Raw genomic sequence first — 12,988 nt, forward strand, 5'->3', positions numbered from 1 at the left:
GGCACTTTTGCAGGTTGACTAAACACATGGCTGATGGACAGATCTGGGCTGTGCGTGGGATGGGCGTGTCTTGTCTCACACCCACCACATCACACGCTCGAAGATCAAAGCTTCACCTTGCGTCACCAAAAAGGTGCATGCTCCCTTCTGTCATTTTTGTTCACCGTTCGCTGGCAGCCTTTGCAGGGTTTTGCTTCAACTGCGGCAACTAAGAAACCAAGCGGATTTTAGCCATTTCTTTGTGATGGCCTTGGTTGGATGGTTGCAGTGGGGAGCATTGCTTCATATTTTAGCCAGATCGCTGTGCTGCCTCTCTTAAATTAGCCCAGCAGGGACCTTTAGTTGCCAGAGTGCTTTCTTTTGGTCAAATTCTAGCCATATCTCCTTATCACTCCCTTCTCATACTTTCTTCCCCAACATCTGATCAATACTTAACTTTGAGCACAATGGTAGACAGAAAGTACCATCAGGTCAAATGTTTTAGAGAGTTCTGCAGGTCAGGTTCAGTAGTTCCCTTGACCCACATTATTCTGTATAAAGGAGAGCATTCTTTATTGTTTTGCTGTTTGGCGATTTAGAAGAACACAGTGAGCGCTTTTCTATATTCATATAAACTCATCTCGGTAGTTTTAAGCAGATAAAGATCCTGGTGATCTTTTTAAATCCATTCCAAAGCTACTGTGTTTACTCTCATGTGGAAATTGCATACAAATGGCCCATTGATCACATCGCTTAGTGGGTGCTGCATTTGAACTGAACAACAACATATGGTGGTAAGGAGGTCCTTTCCCTTATCTTGCCATATAGATCGTCTTGACTTGGTCTTTAAGTAGGCATCCTTTAGCTAAGCCTTCTCATCCAGTGTGGTATAGACAGGGTCAATCAAAGATCTGGCATTGTTAATCCAGTTCTGATACTGTATCTAGGGTAAACCCACAAAATCCAGGATGCACTTAAGACCTGCGCAGCACACACTTAATGCGCCTACACAGATGTTCTTCAGTGAATTCACATGCAATCACAAACAAATGGCAAATGCACGCAAGCACAAATGAATTTTTTCAACCCCTGGAAATCATCGTACTGTTGCTTGCTGTGCTTTTCTTTTTATTTTACCCCCAGCAAACATGGTACAATGTCCAAAACAAAGGCCTTATCCACTAAAAGATACTGTAACTTGCAAATTCTAGCAACAGTATCTCTTTTATGTAGATTAAGGGTAGTGTAGTCTCTTTCTCTGCCTGTCTTTGTCTCTATTTCTGTCATCAACCACCTCCCCCTATCCCCGGTTGTCTTCTTGGCCCTACTCTCCATCACTCTCAGGGCTTGGGCTGTGAGGACTTCAGCAGGGGCTCAAATTAATTTCAAGTTGTTAATTCCCTTTGCAAAAAAGGGTGTGCAGAAAGGTAATGGGAAGAAGACAGAGAGAGAATTAAAGAACCAAGCCAGGTCGCTGTTTGAGTTTCTAATTGCCTGGGCCCAGAATGTGACCTACAGATGTGAAATTCCCCACTTGATGAAATATTAACTTCATTGTAAGAGTCAACGAATATCATGTGCGCTGGAAAAAAACTATACAGAGAGAGAGGTACGGAAAGGTACTGTAACTCCACAGGACTGAGGTTGATAGGGTCATGTAAAGGAATGTGAGAATGAAATGGAACTCATTAGAGGAAAGAGGGAGGCTTGACAGGGACCTTTATTCATGAGCGTATGCTCACACATGTGAATGTGAGGAGACCAGAATATCCCTCCAAGGTCTTACATGACAGAAAACGGTAATCTGAAACACACCGCTCACCTTATCTGTGGATTTACAACCCAACAATCCATTTGTCTTTCCTTTCCTTGTTAGTATTACGCATAGGCTCCAAAGTATTGTGATAAGCAGAGCGAGAGACGTGAGAATTAGGGAGTGGAATGAGTGTGATGGATGGCTTGGTGGGTAATATTCCTGACACATGGATGAGAAATGAAAAGTTGTTGGTGCTTAAAAAAAGGAACCTGCAAATGGTGATGATCACATCTGGATGGGCTGATACCTGGCTGCATGGGGGAAAAAAAAAAAAAAAAGATTTGATGATTCCTTGACAACAGCTTGGTAACTTCTGGAAAACACTGTAAACATTGTTATGCAGGACCATGAATCTTTGCTTTGTAAAAGCTTATCTGTCAATCATGACAACTGCAAGCAGTGATATGTAATATCAGAAAAACAGCCAGCAGATGCAGTTTAGTAAAAAAAAGGGGCAGTCAGCACACACCCAACTGTTATCAGGTTCTTTTTTTCTTTGAGTGCAGTTTAAATAACTGAAAAACCAGTATCCTATCCTTATCCTGTTTTTTCATTTGACTTCAGTTAAGACCAGTAGAATAATTTCCATTCACCTCTAAGAGAACAAAAAAAAAAAAAAGAACAGTTTGGTGAAACAGAAGACATGCTTCCTACAATATGAACCAATATTTCCCCTCCATTTGAAATATACTGGGGATTTCTAGCTCAACTAACAATGTCGAAGCAGTCCGCTGGATTTATTGAAAAACAATTTAATTGTTTTTTGCCAATAATACATAGTTTGTTCAGATTATTTTGTCATTGTTAATATTACTAGTGTTTCTGTATTATGTTTAATGTTCAAGAGCAGAAAGATTTCTGTATGTAATTAATTACCCAACTATATCAGTGATTCAAAATCAACACAAAATACTAATAAATTCCCAAATTTAAGTGTTACAACTCTTACAAATACAGATGATATTTGAAGGGTTGTGGTGTTGAGTTTTAAAAACTGTGGCCAGCACAAAGCATTTGGTGTTGTATACCAAGCTTGTTAAGGTGTAATTTACACCTGAACTGCTTTGAGTTCTGGTCCAATAAGAAAACATGAGATACAGTGATGGAGGAGGAATGTTTGAGGAACGTTAAATTGGGAATATTAGACATTGGATCCCTCTAAATAACTACTCTTTAAAAGCTAAAAATTCATGATAATGCACTCTGCCAAGCAGATGAATAAAACTCCCCAAATTTTCTCTTTAGCATTGTGATATGGGCCAGGCGGCTGTTTTTTGAGAGATGATTATTGTTTTAAGTTTCAGCTGAATTGCAGAACTCCCTACATGACCTCTACCTCTTAATTTACACCAGGGGCTAAATTAGTCAGCTTGATGAGGGCCATCATTAGTGCAGCGTGGTGCTGCTAGCTGTTGACTTCTGCTTTGTTATACAATGAAAAGAGAGAAAACCTGTTCTGCTGAAACCAGCAGGGCAGACAGGTTTTAAAGCAACCTGGTCCGTTGCACATCATGGGCATTGTTTATAGATCAAAGTAAAGGAAAATGACAGTCATGACAAGCTGAGTTTAAACGGAGGATTTGTCTCTTTATGTGACAGTCTCAGTTTTGGCCCTGTGTTTTGGATGTTCACGTTTTTTTTTTTTGTTTGTTTTTTTTTTCTGGTGGCAGAATGATGCAGGAAGGTGAGATGAAGTAAATATCTATCCTCCGTGTGTGTTAACAGAAATAAATATGGAAGAAAACCTATGTATAGCAGTCAGAAAAAACAAATATACCCACTCCATCCCTGCCCTGTGATCCAACATCACAGATCCTTGATGATTTGATATGTGATGCTAATCACCTGTCTTAGCGTCCGTCATCATTATCTGTCATGCCAATGTCACATTGAATCGATGGCCATGTCTGAGTCACTGACCAACCACACCAAGCAGTCTTGTGCTTGGTCTTGTGTGTCCACATGGCAGCCATCATCCCCCGTTAGCTTAGGTTACTTCAATGGAAGCCATTCTTCCTTAGCCCACCCCCCACCCACCTCAACCGCCAACACACACATACACAGACACACGAACACACGCTCCAAAGCTCCCTATCCTTTCATTTCTGCCTTTCTCTTGATTAAAAGTAGAGGAAAGAGGAGAAGGAGGGGGGCCGTGCATACAGTTAGGTACTTTCACCTGCACCACGAAGAGGTGGGGGAGGGGGTTTTTCATCTCAACACAGGATCTGTTCCATCTGCTTGCCTGGTGCACTACTGCGACACTCCCACTCACCACACTTCTTCATCTTATGCCTCCGTTGGCTGTCTCACCGATGATTCTTTTATTCCTTGAATACCAGCTGCTGGTAAGGTGATAGGTGAAAAAAAAAACCACACACATGCACGCACACACATATGTAGGCGGGGATTGATTGCACAAGGGGCATTGGTACGTTGGTACTGAACTCGCTTGAGAGCAGACACAGGTGTTCTGTAATCATACCTATTTGACCCTTTTGTACCCTTTGGCTAGTAAAAAAAAAAAAAAAAGAGAGAAGCTATTTTCTGTATTCTGCCTGTTTACCTGATGTCTTAACAAAGAGCTTCATTGTTGCCTGTCCCCGCTGTAACTTGACCGCATTTTTTTTTCTTTCCCCTCTCCTTTCTGTCCAATAAAGGGGAGCAGCTTGCAGCTTGGAGAGGACGAAGATGAATATCTCCTGCTCTCACCCCTCATTGTTTTTTTATGCATTTTTGTCTTTTTCGAATTGCTATTTTAATTGCATTTTCTTTGTGTCATTCCTGGGCCATCTTAACAAAGCATGACTAATTCTGGAGCGCTGCGATGGCAGGGACCAAAGCAAACCTGACGCCATTATCAAATTTCCCATTAACTACCCAAAATGGCAGCCCAGTCAACAACTGGGTAATGAGATCTAATAGAGCTGGAGATGAAAATGAGACCTTAAGAGCATACAGATGATCTCCTTGGCATTTTTTTCCTTTCTTTTTCACTAGTAATAGTGTCTGAGAAGGCTAAAATCTGGGGAAAAAAAGCAGTGAGACTGTTAGCTGAGTGCACTTAAAGAAGTGCCTCAGAGGACAGGACTATTTTACATGCGGATTAGTGTGCATATCGCTGCCATCAGACAGTGATACGAGGCCTTGATAGACTGTCTGTCTTTGATGCCTTCTGAGGCACAGGAGCCTTATCCTTCCCTTCTATCTCCTGTAACGCACTCCTCAAACACACATACACTCATCCAGCCCTTCAGAGCTGCTGAGACGGAGAAGATTGGATTGTAAGTTGTATGAGCTTGCCTGTGTTACTTTTTGTAAAGGAGGTCATATCCCTTGCAAAGTACATGCAAATGCCTGAGTAGGCACATCTTAGTATGTAAACATGCTACACCTAAGCAAGCCTCAATCATCTACCTATGGACATTGCACCAAAAAATCAAGTTAATCCTTAAATGCTGCAAGCGAAGCCCCTCGAACTCGCACATTCGTCATATCTAGCACAATCCCTTCTCCGCTGCTCAATAGCTGCCCTGTGCACTACTTCATTCTACCTTCTCACATCAGACAAAATGAACCCTGTCAGCTGAAAAAGAGGTGCCGCCTTTCCACTTTTCCTATTAAGATTTTTGTTTTTTTTTCCACTTTGGCCCCCCTGGTGGAAATAACACATGGGGATTGTCTGGGCACGAGCCAAACACACATAAATTTCAATATTAATTTGGTCGGCACCTCAGCAAGCCTCCCCGGCCTCCTAATCTCCCACTGCATATCTTCATTATCTGAAAGTGTGCTTTCATCTTAATTCCATTTTCATCCATCAAATGTCGGGGAGGTTTGACCTTGCGTGATCTCGACAAAGATAGCGAGTTAGGAAGAGAGTGGGTGAGAGTGGTGGAGACGTAGATAGAGAAGCTAAAGCGGTGGGGTAGTGGTTGGGGGGGGGGGGGGGAGATAAGGGCCTGAGTTGGGATGATGAACGAGGACAGAGGGATGGGGAACATGACAGAGAGGGTATGTGTACGGGTGAAGCCATTCCATTTTTGATAATCCTCATGTTGCACCAGCACAGTTTACTGTAGCGACTCCACATATCTCTTTCAATTCCTTTTCAATCCCATCGCTCGTTATTCATTCCTCCCTTCACTTGCCTTGGGCTTTTTCCATCCTACTTCATCCTACTCTGCTTTTTCACCATCAGTTCATTTATCCCGACATATGGGTTTAATTACTCATTTGTAGTAATTGTTTTCATAATTGTTTGAATCATAACTGTCCTATGTTTGCTTTGTCAGGAGCAGGTGGTGGATGGGACCTGTAAGCATTTGTATGTGTGTGTGTGTGTGTGTGTGTGTGTGTGTATATCTGTATTTCTGTGTGATACGATCAGGACATATATTTGGCACTCATTTGGCAGGCAAAGACGCGCCACCTGGTGGCTCTACCCCCACAAAAAAATGACACTACTATGTGTATTTCTGAAAGAATGCATGAGGACACAGAGACACGCGGGGAGACGCTTTCTACTTATCCCACATGAATGATACATGCCCACATGATCGTACTCAAACAGAACGCCTCATTAAGGGATAAGCTGGATATGCTCTCTAACCTCCCCCAATCTATCTTTTTCCTCTCTCTTTTGCCTGTTTGGATGGCATCCCTGATCCCCTAAATGCAGGTTATCTGTCATCAGTGACTCAGGATGGTAAATAAAGAATCATTTATCAGCCCCATTAAAGCCTCTACACTGTCTCAGTCTCTCTTCCTTATCTCGGCCTTTTTCTGTCCTTATCCCTCTCTCCACAATCTGTATATGCCTTTTGATCATATCATTGTGGGTTTTTTTTCCCCCTTTCTCTGTGGTGACATTCACTTCTTTCAAATAACATTTGGGGGCTTTTTTAAATCTTACATCTGGGCTACAGTGGGACAGGCAGCAAAGTAAGCGAGCTGCTGCTGTGTGTCATATCCTCCATGACAAATGCTCAGCTGTGGCATTTGGCCACTTTGTTGATGCCGTGTCATGCTTTCTGCTGACACCCAGACCTGTGTCACAACAAGCTAACGTTAGCGCCAGCCCCCAGGCTGGCTACAAACTGACAGTAGTAGGCCATTGGTTGGACAAAGCACTGCCACACAGCACTGTGATGAATCCACATAATATGACACCTAAACTCCCCCCCTCCCTCCCCCTTACCAGGCCCAATGCCATACCTGGGGAAGCAATGCTCATATGCATAGATAGACAGGAGACATTTGCTCACCTGAGTGCACATTTATGCTCACATGGACATCCTATATAATTCTGTGTACAAACCAAAGCTTGAAGCCAAGAGAAAACAAAAATAAACCCCAAAAAATAAAATATGATAACAGGATTTAAGGCAGGCTCCATGTAAGCAACACCATGGCTGGGGTTTTGGTTGACACTCATTCCCTCTGTCTGCCAGTCGCAGCTCTCTCCGCTCCAACATGATGTCACAGGATAAGGTCTTATCCATTCCCAATGAGGAGATGTAACTTAAGTCGTGGATGCCGCTGCAGAAATCTGCAAAATGTACCACAGTGTAAATGTGCATGCATTTGCACATGCGGTTGACAATGACAAGCCTTGCTTTATGAATTGTGAAGCTTTCATTTATTCTTTCTTCGTGTTCTTTTTAGCCACACGCTATCAGTTACAAAACACTGGGTTTTTTATGACAATGTTCTTGGTGCCCAGCTAAAAGAGGAGTGTTCTTCAAGAGGTATTATTTGTCAGTTTGAAGCTAATCCAGAGACACTTACCTCTCTCGCTCACCCACCACCACCACCACCACTACGTCATCCTGCTCCCACCTCCTAAGTCTAAAAAAACAAAAAAAAGAATAAAAAAAAAAGTAATAAAAGCACATCTTTTTTGGCATTCAAAGCAGGTCAGAGGTTGGGTTAAGCTTCTAAAGATGTTCAAACGCACCCCTTCCCCCATCCCAAAATAGTATCTCTGTTACACCAGTGGCCTAATCCGCCACTTGAAGAGCAATTAAAAGTTTAGTCCAGACTTTAAGAAAGTAACCACGTGTGATCTTTCTCTCTTTTTTTTTTTTTTTTTCCTGTGGGCCTGTCTCTGGCTGTATGCATGGAGCGCATGCTAATAAGGAAGCGCTAGCTGTGGCGCTCTTCCAAAGGCATTCCAAGCACAGAGAGGAAAAAAAAAAGATGAAAAATGAGGAAAAGTGGATGAAGAAACCAAATGAGGCTTCGGATAGAAAGATGACCAAATTTCCAATTTTTCTTTTCATCTGTTTCCCTTCCATTTCCCTCTTTTTGTACACATTTTCCAGCTCATTTTTTCACTTCTTTCACTTTAATTCCCACTTTCTATTTTTCAATCCAAAGGGGTTCTCGAGGCACCGGCTCTGAGAACCGATCCCAACAGAGTTCCTTAGGAGAACATTTTTTGTGCCAAGCAACAGCTTTTTTTATGGCACAGCCCCAACTAAACAAAACTGGAAACATTGTGGACGTTGTGTTTTGGGTTTCCTGCTGTGAATGAAATGCATTCAGATATGCAACTGTTTCTTTTGCCAGAGGAGGAAAAAGGGGGTCAATAAGACTCAAGAGAATGCCAGTGGACAATCACTGAAGGACAAGCGATTGATCGGTGTTCTGTCAGACCATAAAACAACCACATGGTAAAATGGAAGAGTGAAAAACACTCTCACGAGTTTTAAGATCGACAGGAGAGTGCTAACAGCATCATCAACTCTTAATGAGCCTGTGAGCTGTGTTACTGACAACGTCTGCACTTCCTGTCATAAAAAGTATTTTTAAAGGTGTCTAAATTTGCTATTATCAAGCTTTTTCCTCAAGTGTGTTGTGCGGCCCCACACTTCCCTGGCATAGTTTTAAACATAGAGTGGTATTTAGCTCTATCACTACCTCTATCCTGTTTTTATTGTCATTATTGTGCTCGCCATTAAAACGAAGGACTGGCAGCTTGTAAGCCTGAAAAGAGTTTAAAAAAAACCTTTTTTTTTTAAAAAAAAAAAAAAGAAAACTAACCTTTTGTATCTTTGCTGATTCTGAAGATAACATTTTTTATCTTTCTTTTGTTTGTTTTTTTTCCCCTTTTTCTTCTGAAATCTTAAAATGTCACTCTTTGCTTTTGTCGTCATCGTGCTTTTTATTTCAGTTTGGTGAAGAATGTCTGAGGAGAAATGTGTATGGAGGATATGGGGGTTTGAAGACAAAGGGGGACGTTAAGAGGTGCACTGGAGCCTGACGGGGCCAAAGCTATCAGTCAGACTAGAACATGATCCTTGAGACTCAGCGGGAGGTCGCCTTAACAAAGCCGCAGCCAACTCCTCCACCGACATTCCCACAACTTTTTCAGCACTAACCTTTGTAAAATACCATTGGTCATCCATAGAAGTGGGGCTCTTACTCACCTGATGGACCCTCCACATTTCAGTCTTCCAGTTTATTTTTGGCAGCTGAGCCTGCATAGCGTCCGCATTTTGTAGCGCAACACCCTAATTAGCTACAACTAAGCAGAACCCAAATAAAACCTGAATCCACCTTGATCAAATTCCAATTGATTTACAGTCAGTTCACCTTGAGGGCATCTGTCTCATTTATCACCTCAGTATCATTGTATCTTGTGAACTTTGTAATCCTAAGAGCTGGAGTTACACCAAGTTTCTGTTGCATTTAAGCTTTGCAAAGCAGGCAGACGCAATTAGGTTAAGCCAATTTAAGGTCTTTGCAAGAATGCTGTTTGGTGTACCACTGCTTTTTGGCACTGTCTGCGTGTCTCAGGTGGCATATCAGGTCACTGTCTGGTTGCCCATTAAATATGAAACACAGGTTCTTAATTACCGACTGGCACTTTTGACAATCCTGGCTGCACTTGCGTGTCATTCATCCCCATCACTCTCCAGATCTCTTTGGCTCTCTGCATTTTTCACCGGCCTCCTTATCTTTCATTCCATCTTACTTGCTCAAACTCGCTTCACTGTATCCCTCCATTTCTCCTGGTTGACTGCAATAACACACTGTTCCCACAGTTTATGTTTGCTCCCCTTGCCCCAAGTCCAACTCGGCCACAATTACTTCCTGAAGTTCACGGCAGTGGGTCACTGCCATCAGCCAAAGGTATTTACAGCTGAAATTACACACACCCTGTTTTCCAACAACTTTTCCATTATCCTTCATTTCATCCAGGGGCTCCGGTGAACGTGGACTTAATTATAAAGTCATACGTGCATGAAGCCAACAGTAGAGCACAAACACAGGTAGCATTGTGTGGTCTGTGCATGTGCTGAATCACAGAAACAATGGATGCCTGCCATGCTAAAGGAATGAGTAAGTCAGTGTCCGATAATGGGAATTCTTTGACAAAATACCTGACATTAAAGCCACTCCAACGCCCCTAAATATGTTTGTAACTGCTGTATTTGCTGGAAGCTTTTTGAAGAAGCAGAGGATTGTATGTCAAACCAATGTGCTATCCAGTCAAAGTTTACTGGCAGATAAAAGAAGAAGTAAAACTCAAACAAACTGATGCTGACAGTGGCCAGACGTTCACTAGGCAAAACGGAAAATGAAAATCAAATCCAAGAGGTCACAGATTATTGACATGAGTGAAATGGACCTGTTTTCATTGGCCACACATTCGATTGAGTCAGGCAACCCATGTGTTTTCCCTTTAGCCTCCAGGAAATAGGCCAGGCCGGCCCCGGCCAGAGCTCCAAGTAAACCTGCTGCTTGTTTTCATTGTTCATTTTTTGGGATGACGGATTTGCTCAATCACCCGTGGTTGTCGCAGCTGGATTTCAATCACAGGCACACCCCAAAAAGAGGCCCCTCCACCATCGGGACCCCTAAAAGGGGTCCCAGCATCTGGCAAAAATAAAGGAAAGCAGTGCTAACTTGTAATGAAAGCCATACATTAAACACAAGCTTGTCTGGCAGGGCACAGCCTGGGGTTTGGTCATGTAGTTATGTATATGTGTAGTATATGTGTAGGTGTAAAACAGACTTTGAAACCTAAAGCAGAAGAAAGAAAAAAGTTCTGCTCAGACAGTCTGAGCAGAATCAGGGTTAAAGTTATTATTGCTTAAAAAGTGTGGCTCCACTTCATAATTAAATAGTAAGAGGTTCTTGCGCTAATGTATGTGCTAGTGCTTCTGGCTCTGTCACTGCTGAATTGATTTCATGGTGAGGGGAGCAGAAGGTCAGAGTGGGAGATAAGGGGGGATCAGCATCAAAAGGCCATGTAGTTTAAGAAATGCATTAAGTTTGGAAAAGACCAAACTCTGGAAAGAGGTCATCACCTCTATGCCAATTGAAAGCATGGATAAACAGCAAGGAGTCTGGGTTCATCCAATAACACCTACAACATGTTTTAGTTGTTTATGTGAACTCTCTGCATTGCAGTATCTTCAGGGCAACTTAGTCCAAGTTGTCGGCCCTGCTTTTTAATGGCTCTTTATTTCTTTTTCTCTTGTGTTTGGACACAAGATGACTCCCAAAATCCTCTTCTGCATGGATACACGACACAAAGAAAGAAAAAAAACATTCGATTTGTTGTGGTAACCTGAAAGTTATACATGATATTGTTTGGCATGTTTGGAAACGAATTTTTCTTAACTGTTTTCTCCTGGAAAAGACAAAATACAGGCACACCAAAAAAACGAAGGTTGCTGTGCAGATGGTGGTGGCTGCAGATTTTAATCCAAAGCCTTCGGCAATCTCTGCATGAACTCCATTTTTGGTCTACAAACAAATTAGCTTTTTTTTTTTTTTCTGTCTTTCTCTCACTCAAGTGAAAATCAGGCGGAAATTTGGGTGAACAAAATCTATTTGTTCATTTAACCTTTTTCTTTCTTTTCCTATTTGCTTGGTTCGTCTTTTCCAAACTCAATTTTCCTTCACTGCTTCAGAGTTTTCTTTTCTCTGCCATTCACCTGCCATTCATTATGCAACAGTTGTTTCATTTGTATCATTAGAAATACACATTTCCCAAAGAGTGAGTGTTTCCACTGAATGTGATTCAGATGAAGCCCCATTTTTTTTTTTTTCAATAATTATTATTTTTTTCATTTTCCTTGCACAAGCTGTGGGATTTGTTAACACACACCTCACACTAAACAAGTGTTTTGAAGGGAAAAACAAGAAAGTAAAACCAAACAAACACAAAAAATCTGGTTTCCCATCTTAACATCTCTTCAAGTGTTATTGCACTTATTTAGAGCAGTTTTCCTTCTAGCCCCTGTTTTAATTATGCAACAAATGTTTGACTATCCAAGTGAAATTTCCATGAATATTTATACCAATTCATTTGTTGAGTGTTGATTGTAATTACATGGAAACATGATTTATTGCCAAGCTTGCTGTGTTAGTCAGCCAGCCAGAGAAAAAAAACTGGGCAGAAATATATAAATAAATGCAAATTTTCACTCTCTTCCATTACACACATACACACACTCACTCGGAAGCCCATTTTTTCCCAGTAGCTTGTGGGAAATTTGATTATCAAAAAGAGAATCTTTCACAGTATGTGCTTGGCCGAGTGCTTGCAGTACAGCAAGTGTCTCGGGATACCAAAATAACAAAGGTGACCTGTCAACACCTGTGGAAAAACTTCCTTACATCTGTTTTTAAGAACTGGAGAAGAGGATTTCTGCCCTTGAGAACCAGTAATAGGGAAAATATGAGTTATCCATCATGTACATGTTCAAAGTGCAGTTAGGAATCGCTGTGGCTAACCGATTTTATTTCATCAGGTGAAACAACTGGGGAACAAACGGAAAGGGGTGAGAGTGGGAGGAGGAGAATGTTTTTGAGTAATGGGCCTCAGCACTCTGTAATATCCTCATGATGGATCAAGGAAACAGAAGGAGGAGACGGGATGAAAGCGGACGAGAAACGGGGCTCGTGAGAAAGTGATAAAGTCCAGCAAGGTGTGAGAATATGTGCAGCAACAGAGGCAAGCTCAGACGCTGTTTGGATCTAATTAATGAATGGCAGTAACAATTTGTTATGCCATTTATTCCGGTAATGACCAAGCGTGATCTTTCATTCCTCGCCTCATGCCCATTTTCCCTCTATCATCCCTCTCTGCCATTACCTTTGTACATTGTTCAGACAGGGATTGAGAGATACAGAGAAGAAGCGAAACAGGCTGAGACAGTGAGGAACAGGCCT

The 12,988-nt window shown here is 41.9% G+C and overlaps 1 protein-coding gene across 1 annotated transcript in view; it reads left to right on the forward strand.

Moving 5' to 3' along the window:
- Nucleotides 1–12,988, forward strand: part of pcdh7b (protocadherin 7b) — a gene marked incomplete at both ends in the record, with an annotated part of 107,428 nt that overhangs the window by 37,213 nt on the left and 57,227 nt on the right.

The sequence above is a fragment of the Telmatherina bonti genome (assembly GCF_933228915.1).
Source record: "Telmatherina bonti genome assembly, chromosome: 18".
Classification (NCBI taxonomy): Eukaryota; Metazoa; Chordata; class Actinopteri; order Atheriniformes; family Telmatherinidae; genus Telmatherina; species Telmatherina bonti.